Source organism: Solenopsis invicta, chromosome 9 (assembly GCF_016802725.1).
Source record: "Solenopsis invicta isolate M01_SB chromosome 9, UNIL_Sinv_3.0, whole genome shotgun sequence".
NCBI lineage: Eukaryota > Metazoa > Arthropoda > Insecta > Hymenoptera > Formicidae > Solenopsis > Solenopsis invicta.
In genome coordinates, this window is record NC_052672.1 from 6,166,076 (window position 1) to 6,182,030 (window position 15,955).

At 34.1% G+C, this 15,955-nt stretch overlaps 1 protein-coding gene across 7 annotated transcripts in view; it reads right to left on the minus strand.

Annotated features, from left to right (window-relative positions):
• LOC105199174 (5-hydroxytryptamine receptor 2A) overlaps positions 1–15,955 on the minus strand; it is a 251,336-nt gene that overhangs the window by 42,586 nt on the left and 192,795 nt on the right. The gene's annotated exons all lie outside the window — the stretch shown is intronic.

Genomic DNA, 15,955 nt, shown 5'->3' on the forward strand with positions numbered 1-15,955 from the left:
CACCACAATCGACTTTGATAATGAATCCACGGGGGTTGCGCGAAAAATAGATGCGTTTACAACAAACGCCAGTCGTGAGATTGCCTTAGGAGGTCGTATGCACTCTATTAAATTTTCCAATAGTGTTGGAACGTTTCATTAACTTGAATTCACCGGAACCTACTCGCCATTTGGTTTAAACTGATTGAATTTCCAGACGAATAGCGTTCACGTTTGATAGTAGCGCCAATACACCGTAATGAGTCCACTGTTTTTCTGTGGTTCGCTGCGCGATTTTATTATTTCAATGAATTATCGGAATGATTTTATCGGGTTCTGAATTTTTGTCGAAATTAGACCGAAAGTTTATCTTATTCTGCTCTGTTTCAGTTTCAAATTTCATGATCTGTTCGTTGCGCGTAACAGAAAGGGTTTCTTTGAAACGAAAGATTTATATGCATTTATAATAACTTAATGTTTCAAATTATTAGAAAAAAGAAAGGTGTAGTCTGATTTGTTTCTCAATTTTTAAGTTTTGCTTCGTTTTCGTACAATATTTATCGACACGCTTTTCAAGATAGAAACCGCTCGTGTATGTGTGTGTTCTAGTTGTGCTGTCCAACATTAATCATAACACGGCAACATATTAGAATAAAAAGGTTAAAATACATTCTTACGAGGGAAGTCAACATTTTTCTTGCGGCGATACGAAAAATTTGTCTCGTAGTGATTGCTGTCGCAATGGCTTTTTGCGCGCGCGACCGAATGCCAAGATCTAAAAGTTTTATTCCCATTGCATGACGTAAATCCCACGTATTCCCTGCCAGCAACCAAAAAGTGTCCCGCCCTACGGCTTCCTTCCTCATCACCATTTTTCGGTACTCGCCCGTCCGGCAGGGAGCCGAAAAACAACCGTTCTTCCACGATAGAGAAGTATCTCGCAACTTTCTAACAGCCAGCGTCGCCTGAAGAAAATGCCCGGGAGCGCGCAAAAGCGTAGCGTCCGTTCGTGAAAACTTCAAAGAGGGACGGGGAAAAACGAGCGCTACTGTACGACCGAAGAATAAAGGCCAATCAAACGGACTTTCGTAGATGTCGTGCTGCGTTTTTAATACTTAAGTCAATACGGAATCTTGCGCGAGCATCGATTTGCCTCGGCGCGTAACGAGCTTCGTAAATCGCATTCAGTATCGATCGTTTTCGCTCTCAGCTTGAAGGAAGAGACGTTGATTCTCGTTCGTTATAGCATGCCAATCATCACCGTGACAATAACTATCTGTTCGTTAGTTAAAACTTTGTTGGCAGTTATGAAATGAAAATAACAGAGAAGAATATGAAAAAAGTTTGTAGGAAAAAAAGTCTACAAAATGTACATATGTTATTTAATGTCTGAGAATAAAAATACATTTTTATTCTTTGTGTTGTTATAAAACAGCATCCTGAAGTTTAGACATCTCAAACATGATGTGAGAGGGCCAATATCGGTTTACGGATCTCCGTGCTTTAATAATAACTTTTGTGTGAATTTTACAATCTCTTAGTACACGTAAACTGCACGCCGTATACCTATATTCGTTGGTCTTGAAACACAGTTCTTAACCGAAGTAAAAATACGTATGCGGAAAGAACAATTTCGTCAAAGTATCTATAAAAACTTTAGCTGAATACAGATCTGAAAATAATTTTGTTAAGCCGTATAATTCGTTAAACAGTTAACAATAATTTTGTTGAACAGAATAATTATGTAGGACGCTGGTTGCTAAAATATCAAAACTTTCTGCAGAATTGTTCATCATACTTGAACGTCCATAATTATTTTAGTGAAACAATTACATTATTTTTAAATCTGTATCTAACTAAATGTTAAATACTTTAGCAAAATCATTCTTTTCGTGTAACATCACAAATTAAATTAATTAGTAATTTAATAATATTGATGCTCGTGAATATAAAAAAAATTGTAAAGAATGTTTATTGTGAAGATTAGCTAACACCTCAGCTAGGATTCGAACCTGGATCTTCCTAGTTTCTGTGTGGTGGGCATCTTACCAATTCGTCTATAGAGGCTCACTTGTAAAACATTCACACAAAAATTATTATTAGGCATCAATATCCGCTGCAGACCACTGTAAGACCAATATTGGCCATCTCACCTTTATGTTTGACATTTGCGTCGGTCCTAATCTCATTATTGTTTTATTTATTTTCAATGTTACAATAATAGACACGGACAATTTATCGGCGAAACGTGATAAGCTTGTTCGCAGACCCTTGAAATTTCGTTTTCTTGGCGATTCACATCTCAGCGAGATAAAAATTACATTTTATAGCCCTATAAAATCTTCTTCTCCTACCATGATGCAATTACAATGATGTGAAAATGTCTTTGTAACAGCCGATCGGAGGAAAAACGATTTTTACATTAAATGGAAATTTGAAATTGTTTCTTAGGAACATTATTTCGTTATGAAATATTTTGTTCGTTCAGACGCGTGAGAGAATTAATTCGAACTTTAATAGTAGAAAACAGACTTTCAGCCCGTTATATAAAGCAGTTTTTATATTTGATTGAAAAACTGGTAAAACGCAAAGGGAAAGTGCGAAAGAAGATAAAAAGGAAATGGAAAAGAAAACTTTAGAGAAAAAGTGTAAACGTAAACTACTTTTTAAATGCTCCTAATATAATAATAATAATTTATCGCTTTGAAAAAACTGAATAAAATAAAAAAACATTTAGGTTCTATAAGAACTAATATTTTTGGAAATTGTTGGTAGATTTTACCGAAACATAAATTGAATCTCGATAAATTTATTTAACCAATTTATAATTATAAAAAAAAATAAAATAATAATTCTATGATAATTTTAAAAAACTATAACAGTAACGAATATGCAGCACGTTTATTCCTTCAATATTTGTTATCTCCGAATCATAGATGTATATACTCTGTTCGCGTGCTTTCGTCAAAGCATTGTATTTCTGTTTGCTTACTTGATTGGTGTTAATATTTGATATTTTTATTTATTCTAATTATTGTGATCCAATTGTTTATTTCATAGCAATTTTTCATTATGCTGCTTTGCATTGGAATCGGCTTGAATTTCACTGTTATCTTTTTACAGTTCTCTTCATATTATGAAATTTTTTTCGTATAATTAAGAAGAATTAATACTGTTCAATTGTGCTTTTGGTATTTTTATTAATTTTGTTATTATATTTTTACGCTGCACCCAACAAAGTCATTATTGTTATTGTTAAATTCCTTTTTCTAAATCGTTATAAAAATGTGTCGTTCTCCAAGTGATTCGATTAATCTGACATACGAGTTTGTTAAAAATCACATTGAGCAATGAAAATCTGTTCGATAAATTACAATTAGTCGCGTGATACAGTAGACATTGTTTGCGTAATAGGCCGGAATTGTGTGCAAATGCTCGCATCGGTCGTTTGCACGTAGAGACCACCGGGAGTCGTCTACCAAATCTCGCCGTATTTGGGCCAATTCAAAATTGAAAGTGCAGGCGCACGTAGCAGCCACTGCGAGAGGCGCGTGTATATGTATATACATTTCACAATAGCGGATGCATTTATCACGAACAGAAAACTGCGGCTCTCGCTCGTGCTCGAAACTCCATAAATTCCACGCCCGTTAGTGGAAAATGGAGGAGGGGAAGCTCTACGTTAAGGGGGTGGAGAAGGAGGAAGAGGAACGGGGTAGAATCGACACGTCGGAAATCTATTTCTGGGAAAAGAAAAGCCGGGCAAACTGTTACGCGATTAAATCGCGAGCTGCCAGTAGAGACCCTCGAAATTCACGATCGTTTGCCTTCGATTTAAAGCGAATCTCGTCGACGACGAAGACATCTCCATCACGGTTCTTCTCCTTTTGCTGACTTTCCCCTAGGTTAGCAAAAAAAGCGCGTTAACGAGGGACTGATCTCTCGTCGGAGAAGTAAAAAGGTTTACGTGGCTTTAAAGTTTATGACCAGTCGCACAAGCAAAAAGCGAGCGGTGAATTTTTTTCCGAAACAGTGCTTGTGACAGTTCAAAGGGGTCTTAATATTCACAATCTACACGTCGTGTATGATTTTTTTCTTTTTTTTTTTTAATAAAATAAAATACAGACAGAGAGAAATAAAATATACTTTCAGATGTTAAAATGAAAATTATGATATAATTAACGCAGATATAAAAATTAATAAATATTTTATAAATATTGTTTTAAATACTATATCCTTCCTAATAACATTTTTTCCTTGATAGCACGTTGGTACAATGCATTTAGTAATTTTATGATTTATATGTAAAGTCGCGAAATACGTAGGGTTGGCAGAGAATCAAGTTCGAATGTCTCACAATTAAATTACAGTACATCACAAGTAAATTTCCGTTGTACTCTCTACGTACACCTTTTTTCTCTTCCATTAGAAGATCTGACGCGAAATTTAGAAATAAAACTAGATTTCCTTGTAAGTGAAGTGCACCTAGTATTTATGACGCCCATAGCGTCGTCCATTATCCGGAGCTCCTACTGCGTTCCATTAGTCCCGTGTAACTAACTTCTTCAGCTTCCAAGGATTTCACGCTGAACCGTGCTTATAGGATCAAAAGATTAGGTCCACGCGTTACGCCCAATATATATAAAGTGCACGAAGGGCGGGGAGAGGGGACGAAGAGGCGGAACTTTGAACTTATCCGTAAATCCGGAGAAGCGCCAAGTTTCGTTGTAGCGTCACCGATTTTTGAGTGCTAAAACGGCACAGTTGTTTGAAACGATAAAAAATAGACGGGGGAGGGGGAACAAAACGATGAAAAAAATTGTGAAAAAATAAATCGATGAGATAAAAAAAGAAAAATGGACTTTACATAGCCGGGCGGCCGGTTGGTAAAGCGTGCATACTGCGCATTACTCCTTCGGTGTAATTCAAAAAATTTTTCCGTCCTAATACCAAAATATCTATGCAAAAAGTATGCGGCTACAAGATTACGTGCGGAAAAAAAAACGAGATTGATTTTTTTCTATAGATTTTATGAACGGTTGTACGCGTCTTTTGTGTGAAACGGTAACGAAAGCGTGGGTCGACAGAGAGGGACAGGCGCGCAAAACTCGTGCCGGCGAATTGCGTCCGTATATTTGATACTGGGATTCAATATTTGGACGTAGCCGGATTGTAAGCATACGCAAGTGCGGGAGCGATATGCATCTAAAAGAGAGATGTTGTCGTTTCAATCAAAACCGACAGACAAGGGCGGATACATCGTCCGACGCGACTGACACTTGTGTACAACGATCCCCAATATTGCTAAATTTCCGCCCATTGACGATCGTTTGTGTTTGATGGCTATATGTACTAGCATAGGCGTTAATCTTGTTATCGCCGCTCGACATTCATCCGAGACAAGCTCCAATCGTCCCTTTGCACATATTAGTTTTTTTTTTATTCGGTGTTTGGCGATTACGCCCCAGTATCGGGGGTGACGATGCGTTATTAAAATGTCAACGAATAATGACAATAAATATTAATTATTCATCGATTAAAAATTGAGTGTCCTTAGATGTACCTTTGTCATAATTTTGCTTTATTTTTCAAAGTTTATTGACAAGAACGAGAAGCGTTATTAATAGAATGAGATTTTTATGAAAACGACGAATAATATCACGAAAATAAACTGTCACAGTAATTGAAATATTTACGTTGCGTACATTAACTGATTATATTTGGATAAGTCAGTTTATTTGTTATGTATATAGCGTTTGTTATATTAAAGAAATGGAAATGCCATCAACGTTTTAATTATTTTTTAGTTTTTTTTTGCACTGTCGTATAAAAATAATTTGCAAATTAATTTAACTACGAGGAAAAAATTAAAATTTGATAATAAAGCGAGCGTGTAATTTTCAAGAATAATTGATATCACGCTTAAATTCCTTTTCGTCATTTTTTATTGCATTTTCGACTAGCATCACTTCGATGCATTATATTAAACTCCTATCAATCTCAATTACTATCGCTTGAAAAATTCCAGTCCTAGTAATTTACGAGCAAACAATAATGCTAATATGCTAATATCCTGTTTGTGTTTGCAACCAAATCCGTAATTCTGTACATAACTCGCAAAACTACTATTTACAAATGAATCGCAATATTTGTCGACTCATTTGCGATGTCGAGAAAACGAGATTGCCGTGACAAACGATGAAACGGATGTATATTTTTCGCTTTTCGCTGTAAACCAAACGTTTTACGTTTGAAACGCGATTCTTGAAGCGAAAAAGCGATCGTTCTGCACATGAATAATTTTAAATATCATCTCGTCCATGTAACACCAGCTCTTTAATTCATTGAAAACATTAAATTTTATCTGTTAATCCATTGGAGATAATTTTTACTAATCGTAGTAATATCGATTTGTTACTTCATTTGTGACGAAGAATGACACAGCTGTGATAGAAAAAACATTTTTCTTTTTTTTTTTTAATTATATTAGCATGATCTTGTAGGCTCGCTTAAGTGAAGTGACTCGTTAGTCGCACCGCCGTTCGCGCCGCTCTTGCCATTTTACGTCAGCTGTATGTTGTATGTACAATCATTTATTTCTATTTAGTAGCACCGTCGCTGTAACTTTGAATCCTTCGATCTCGCTGTTGTTCAAGTTATGAGATTAAGAATCAGCAATACCTAGGCCAGCCATCTTGAATTATGACGTCAGAAGCGGAGAAATATACGCGAACGATTCTTGTGCGATTTACGTTCTACATAAACGACTTTATGTCGAGTAAACCGATACATCATGGTTTCCCTGGAGAAATGGTGAATTGTATGGAAACAAGACGTCTCGGGGAATGCAGACTATCTGCCGGGATTATTACATCATCCCCTTAAAAACTGACGTTTGCTCGTTCGTGCGGGAGAATTGGCTTTAGTTTAGAAAACTGATTAATATTCATGCGAATTTCAAAACCGAATGCGGCGTGGAGGCGTTAATATGTCACAGGTCAGCAGGTTTTACTTGGCGATAATATAAAATGCAGAGTTTTATGCTACATTCAAGGAGAACATACCGTAAAATTAGTTAATAACGCGTGAAACAACCTTAGTTTATCCCAACGGATTTTTATGGTCTATGTAAATTTGCATTGATTTTATTTTTATTAAGAAAAGTTTTATAGTAGTTTTAATGCGAGCATATCGGTTCTTACGTCAGCATTATTACAGAAATTAAGGAGGTTCTTGAGTTTGAAAAAGTGGAGTTTACGTGACTTCTCATACATATCTTTAACAAAGATTATTTTAGCATTGCCAACTTCAGAGTAATAAATAATCATCAGAATTTAAGCAAAAAAAATAAATTTGAAAATTAAAAAAATTTTTTTTATAATCTTGATGAACATTGATATTGAAAAATTGAAAAAGAATTATTTATAATAATGATACGGATGAATATAATAACAAGTAACATTGATAATTAATATGAGATTATATTTAAAAGAAATTGTATAATTCATGAACATTTCATGCTGTTGTATAAAAATAATATGGCAAAACTTTAGTTTTTTTAATTCTAAAATGTTCTTTAACCTTCATCTTTCTTTATAAAATTGTGTTTCAAAATTCTTATGTTCTATTTGAAACTAAATTAAAACCCTCTGCCAATAGAACTCATTGAAATGTTAAAAGTTATTTAAAGAAAATTATACGATCAAAAAGTTGAGAAAATTCTGGTATATTTATATATTAATCATGAACTTATTCTAGAAATTGATCAAGTTCTTATATTATGTGAGAAGATTGAATAACCTGTTTAAGATAAATGACAATTTCCGATATGTTCAATAAATCGTGTTAGAAAACGCGAGATGAAATGCTGAAACATGGTTTTCTACAAAAATTTATCTAAATTAAAAGAATAAAAATGTATACAAGTATAAAAATGTTTCCCTTTTCAAGAAAAATGACGGAGAGAATTAATTTTTATTATGAAAATTGAATTTAAAAGAGACTTGTACGCGATATTAAAGGACAATTGCAACGGAAAAGGTATTTGCAAAGTTTAGTGTTATGAGTGAAGTGAGTTGCACCGCATGAATGTTTAATGACATTCTAAGTTGCATTCTCCAGCTAGAAAGAGTTATTTTTCGAGCAAGAGAAAAACAGATACAACTTGTTTCGCTTTTCATAAAAATAATTGACAATATATCAAAATTATAAAAGCACAAGGCATTTAAACAAAAGCCTCCATTTGATTTATACAAGAACAATTTGTGAGGCCAAACTTCAATTTAGCTTTAATAATGTTAAATAATACATTGAAATAAAAGCGAAGGTGTGTGTAAGATTTAAAAGCAAAAGGTTCAGAATATTTTTAGCTTTTCTGGAATATTTTTTAATTGTGATCAGAGCGATACAATTAATTATCGATCCAGAGAGTTCTATGACGAATATGTGATTTTTCCTCGATTATTGAGCGATTAAAATAAATGGCTTCTGCCATTGGAATGCATAAATCATATGCTTAATCTTAGCCATGGTGTTCGTGGACTGCAATATATAATATTACTATACTTCGGTGCATGTTCCGCTGGGAATGATATTCGACATTTGCAATAATGCGACGCGAGATGTTGGAATTTGCACTGTAAATTTCAAAGGCTCGTTTCGATGTTCAAAGGCGTGTCGTCATACATTATTGCAATGGCGAATATGCCGCCCAAGGGAGTGCTGCTGCGTCGGTATCGCAATAATGCACGTCGCTACAACTTTCGGCATTATTGTAATGTTCCACCTTCGCCTATTTGGCTCACATCCACTTTCTTCATATTCCCATAGAGGGACAAACCGCTGATTTTAAATATTAATGTTTATTACGATCATTTACGTAATGTACCACTCCGAGTGCGTGTCTTCTCTTCGCTTGTGTACCTCGGTTGTGTATCTCCAAAGCATTCTATTTTACGAGACAAGTTTTGCTGGTGCAAGTCTCCGAGAGATACTTCTAGAAACTACGGAAACAACAGTCAAGAAGTGCACGTACTTATCTTACTATTAAATTTATTCTGATGCATCTTCGCGAATTTATAGAAAATTCCATGTAAAACGTTTCGAACGTTGCGTTAAAGCTATTATACAAATTACGATAATGCATTTCCGTTGGATTGTGATTCCATTAAGTTCTTAATGAAAATAAAATAATACGTTAATATTTTGATTAATTTATTAAACAATAAATTGGCATTTAAAACTTCATTCGTGTGCAGCCAGACATTATTTCATGTAAAATCGATACGAATGCGAGGGAGTAAAAAACTGTTAAATTTTGTTAAGAGTCAGAGCTCAGTTTTATAACGCTTTGCTGTAACAAGGCTTTATAAAAAAGGAAAAGGGTCATAAACCAATAGAAACGTCTCGTTAGTGTTCGCCGGAGTTTTATGAACTATGCGCACTTTCAAGGTCTGCGCATTCTCAGGGATATTTTCGTAGCACATATCCGGCGGAATACGTCCATCGCATAACTTAAGTGGAATTCCTGATTGCAAATATCATGAAAGAAATTGGTCGGTACCGATCATCGACCATTCCGTTCGGATATGAAGATTTTTATTAGAGTGCATATTACGAAAGGAATGCGGCGAAAAGTATTACGAAATATTTCACGTGTGTTGAAATAAGTCTTTTATGGCGTACGATTTCCGCTTTTTTCCACCGATAAGCGACAAAGATTAGTAAGAAGTTGCTAAATATCTACTGATTGCCCCTCTCTCTCCTCTAAATAGTTCCCCTTATTAATATTGCGTACTTTTACGTAATATAAGCAACAATCAGTGACTGAAATATGGAATAAATGAGAAATGAGTAACATAGATAAGAATTTATCCGATTACATCTCTTGTTTTATGTGTTGATAACACTCAAAAGAAAATCAAGTATATAACTAATTAATTTTTAACCAATTAATGTTACCGAAATAATTGTGCAATTTCATCCTAAATTTGTATATTTTCATAAAAAAAAGATTTATCGCAGAATATTTTACACATTTATTAAATATAAATATTTACAATTATTATAAAAATTAAATCAATATTTTTGTAAAACCTATCAAATTTCCCAATTACAACGCTTTAAATTTTATTGTATTAAACGCTATTAATATAAAACGAGTGATGATAATAAAATTATTAATATGAATAAAAATATATAAATAAAGATATATCAATTGCAAAAATAAATTCATTAATTACAATTAAGTGTTTAATCGTTTTAATGATAAATTAATGATGATTAATAAAATATGTATTAGAATATACCAATTTACATATAAATATATCAAAATTGAACATTTTAATCCGCCACATTAAATCCTCCATTGCTAAGCGATTTTTTTTTCATGCAGTCCTATTGGATCTTCAGAATAAATTCAAAAAGCACTCGCTATTTTAATTTTTTGGAAGATACATTGTGTATATATTTTTCACTTTTACTTCATTTTACGAATATTTGACGAAATAGCAGATCAATATGGATGAAATTTATAAAATATTTTTTATAAAAATTTTTTTGCTTTTTTTTTTATATATATATAAGTAAAGAGTTCTATTTTTCTTTTTTAAAATAAGCTCAGAACGAAATCTTCGCTATTTTTATTTTTGTGGAAGATATAAATTTTTAAATGAGCAGGATACATATCCACAAGCACGAAACGGTTAAGTGATACATATTTGATACATTGGCAATTTTTTTCTGTATATTTAATGTACAGTGACGTTACCCGCAATGTTTTTCTGAAACACAGTTCCTTTTAACAGATGCCGATGAAACGTTTCGTTCACTTTATGTTTTCAAACAAGAATATTAACCTATTTTAATTCTTTCATTTAATAAGAGTATTTTAATTATCTCATTTAACACAAGAAATTCATTATCACTACATCTTGGATAAGAATAGGTGCTCCATTGCCGCTGGCTTTTGCTTTTATGTCGGACGGCAAAAGGGCTCAATCAGAGCGCGGAGATGTGGTAAAATTAAACAGCCGTACTGCGGCAAGTGCTCGGTTGCAAAAGAGTTAAACCGCGCGCGCTGGTTGCATAGGAGTGCATCTCTGTTCATCGTGAAAGCGGCGAATGCACGCGATCGTTATGTGGACGGTTTTCACCGAGTGGTGCTTTCATAATGCGATCGTGAATGCACAACCGAGCAGTTCTTTTTATTTTTATAATATCTGCTTAGAGATCTGTTTACAGAGCGAGCACACAATTAGCATCCGACAAGTGAGGTGTACTCGCCGAGTAAAATATTCCATCGTAATTAAACGCGCGCTTTCTTCCCTTTGACGTGATAATTAACGTTATACATTTCGCGCCAGCGTCAAGCGACGGTTGCATTCTCCCTTATACGTAGTATGTACATGCGATGCGTATAGAATGCTAAATCTTGCAGCTACATGGAAACTGTGTGAGGGATGTGGACGCGTTAGCGAAGAAACTAACGAGAAAAGGAATGATGACCGTCGCTTCGTATGCGTCGACACGCATTTGCGGTTTATTTCGAGTAAACGAATTTGTTATATCTTATTCATAGAATACATTAACTCGCCGTCAAATTGCAGTCCGTGTCCGCAAATGCGCCGTGGCGTTTCCATCGCCGTTCGCTCATATTCGATTCCTCTCCCCGGAGTGCTTTACTTTTCGAAATGAGTCGAAGTGGAGATCGATCGTGTTGCGCGTGTTTCCTTCCTTAGTTACATAAAACTTACGTTATATGACATGTCATGTCACACGATCCAAGAATTATCTACACGTGCAGAACGATCTGTGATAGACTGCTGAAGTTGTGAAGTTAAAAACTTGGACTTCCAATGCAGTCGTTGTGTTTGATGCGTGATAAGTGGACTCACAGAACAGATTTCTGGATACAACGTTATTATCCTTCCATGTGTCATAAAATAAGATTGACATAGGAACAATCATGTTATTGTTAGAATAAAAATATTTTATTTTTAAGTGAAAAAATTCTTAAATTTAGAAAAAAATAATGTTAGCGTTGTTCCATTAATTTTTTCCCAACGGATAGATTTAGATTACGCAATAGAAATTGATCGCAAATATCATAATATTCTTCATTTAATGGATTAATCTAAAATAAATTTTTTTAAACTTTTCTTTTTCAATTGTCACAAACGCCCACAAGTGAGATGGCTTTGTGGATCTTGCTTCACAGTATACAGATCTATAAAAACTAGACGTAGATAGAGGTGCTGGATTTTCCGCGTTAATTATAATCGTGTTGAGTCTTCCTTGCGAGAGAATAGTTGTCCACAATGCTCCCTATCGATTCGGCGGTGTCCCGAACTGTGTAGCAGTTAATCATCATTATAACATCGAGTAAATTTTTATTAGAGTAGGATTGGATATATGAGTACTGAAAGTAATATGAACCAGTCCCCTGCACCCTGACACGAATGTAATTCTCGTGTCCACATAGTGTCCTCGTGATGCTGACAACATTCAGCCCTTTTATATAGATATAGATATACACGTGTGTGTGTGTGTGTGTGTGTGTGTGTGTGTGTGTGTGTGTGTGTGTGTGTGTGTCTATATAGTAGTTATTTTTGTTTAACATTCAATAAACGCGATAAAAATAGATATAGAATAATATTACTGATATGCCCGATACTAACAATTTCTAAATAAAGCCTATATGCAGAGAAAAGGAGGGGGTTGTGGAATACCATTTTGTTTTTTGACAATAACTCAGTAAATATTAACGCGATACAATTTTAACCAACGCCAGTTTATTAACCATAGAGTTCTACCAGTCACTCTGTACAAAACGAACGTAATTTACAATTTACTAAAGAGAAAAAAAGTATGCGTTTATGGAATAGCAGGGGGATCATGGAATATTAACAACCACTGCCATGAACGGCACTTTTATTCATAAAAAGATATAAATTGATGATCTTTCATAAATTTTATACACAAATAAGTGCCATAAAACAAGATTTTATAAACATTTCATAAAATCTATTTTATTTAAAAAATTTTTTCATGTTTTTGGTTTAAAAAATTTCTTAAATAAAATTTAAAACTTTTTAAAATAAATTTATTGCTTCTAATAAACGTACAACGTCTACAATGAGATTGTAAAGTCGCAAGACAGATGCAAATGGCGGATAACCATATTTCAGAATCATAATCCACATGTAACATGACCTGATTTGCCGAATTCATACGTACATTATGATATAAATTAAATTCAATAATATTATTTGAAATTCACATTCAACGTCTTTAACTTAAATTAAAGTTAAAAAATTAATATGTAACATGTTTCTCAAAATTACGTAGACAGTATATACATTCTGCTACCCTGCAAAACTGAAGCGTTTATAAAAATACAGCAAACATTAATAACTAGTAATCATATAATATCTAGACTATAACGAAATAATTTTAACAATTGCACTTAGAATTCAACGCGAATTATTACATTATATCATGATATTCACCAGCCCAGTTATACTCCACGCCTCGTCCTTTCTCCATTATTTTATTTTATACTGAATAAAGTTGCGTAATAAGATTAAGTATGTTAAAAATATTTTTACTAGAAATCTTTTCTGAGAGGGCAATTTTAACATATTGATATTGCATGCAAAAGAAAAAAAAAACACACGATTGCAAAATTTACGGCCATGAAATTACTTTCAAAACTTAAATTTTCTGAATATGGAGAATGCAAAACGCCGCATGCCCCTTGCATATGCAAGCAACAACTGGCTCGATCGAAAAATATCGTCCAACGATTCCCTTCGTGTCTATTATAAATTTTGAGAAGGAGAGACGAACACGGTTAAAGATTGATCGACCATATGGATAGGATGTTGCGCGATCGTAAATTCTGCTCTGTTAACTTTGCGTTTAAATCATTCGCGTCAAATACAGCGCCCAACGTTTCTCCGAAAAAGTCCGGCGGATAGATCGAGCAGTTGCATAGGACCGTGTCCTGAACGTACCTTTCATGTACGGATATTTTATCGTTGTGCGATATTTTACATTTTCCATAGTAACGAACGCTCTCACGATCCCTCACGGTTGAAATAAACATTCTTCTTTGCCATGATCGTGCATTTGTACGTGTCTTTCAGGACTATTTTCATACGACAAAGGACCGATAAGGACTGTGCGAAACCGATTCGATTCTCCTTGTTCAAAATCTAAGAGATATGTATTTCTATTTGTTCTGTCCAATTTGAGGTTGAAAGCGTGAAATTACTCTTTGAAGGTATTGCTTATAGTTGATTTCAAGCATTTATTAACGAAACGGAGATCTACATAAAGTGTTTCAGATAAAATGTTTATTGTACTAATGTGTATTTTAATATCCTTAAAAATTAAATTAAAATTTTTTTCAAAGTATCTTTATTCCTCATTTTTGAAGAATTACTTTATCTCTCAAATTTTAAATTGGACCGATAAAAAACACATGTCTCTTAGAGTTTTGTGTTTAATAGCATATTTCAAGGAAAATTAAAACGGTCTCGGAAAATGCGACCAATTCCTTTTAAGTCTGTTCATGTTCTTCGAAATCACCAAATGAAATTATTTGATATATATGTTGCTACGTTACACAATATGCGCAAATACAATTTCGTAATTAAGCGTGTTTATTAATTAATGAAGAAAGGCGTGCCAAAGAATTGTGTTCTGGCTTGTTAGAGTTAATTGGATATTTTAGATACCCGTGGGGCGTTATTAAAAGATTACCTAAGGAAGTCTCTATGAAGTAATATCACTTTAGATCACAATTAATTTACTTTGAATGACACCAATTTTGGCCTCTCATCACGTTGCTTCTGCGGTATACGTTTAACAGGGATCGTGTTTAAGCCCACGTTGATCCTGGGCTTAGCAGAGTCCACGAGTAGGTTAAAATTAATCTCGTATGTCTATGCGATTTGATGTACGTGCCGCTAATTTAGCAGGATTCGCGCAAGGCTCGAAACTTTGATATTAAATCATGCAGCTAGACATTTATCAGAGCGTCCACGAGCCAGATTGAAGAAGGCGGGTTCTTGTTAAACGTATTTAGCACCGGCTTGAACTTCATTGTCAGTAAAGTGGAGTATTAATTCAAATCGTACATTTACGAGGTCAGAGGGTTAATTCTGTATTATTCACCTTGGTGAAAATTACAAAAGTGAGTACATTTATTAAAATATTTGTAACTTTATTGGTCAAATACTAGTGAATTTGTACACTTTTTGTAATTTTCACTGAACTTGTGTGATATCGACACCCTAGTAATTGCACGTTTACAATAAATAATTTTTTTATCTCTTGCAGAGAAACATGTCTGTTTTTAAATGTTTTTAAATATAAAGTCATTTGCATTTTCTTATAAAAACATATTTTTATCGTGTGTAAAAGCATATATTATACCGAGACACATACACATACGCTCACACACACATGAGATACGTTGGGAATAATTTGAGTCATAAATCGTCCTTGGGAGAAGAAAGAAGAAATTTACAGCACTTTTTTGCGAGAACGAGCGAATCCTTCGCTTTTAAATCAGGCGTAGAATATTTGCTCGGGAATTGTCCCCCCTGAATAATTCCAAATGCTACCAAATGGTTTTAACATTTTTTTCTAATATTTGTCCATTTACTTTGTCGTGACCCAAATACCTGCCTACGTTCCGTCGGGGGATTCGGTTCAAGAATAGATCGGTATGCATGATATTAATGCAAATCATCTTTGAGGGTCAACAGGTACCAGGTCAATTTGGGACAACCGAGAATAATTATAGGCGCCGGCAGTGATTTATCGCGATGGGTGACGAATCCCATTTCACAATCGGCTGATAAAACTGCATTTTTTATGTAATATAATTGCGTAGTGACGCAAATTGTCAATTTAATTTTTTTAATTTTCTTCTTTTTAGAAAATTCCAAACTTATTATATAAAAAT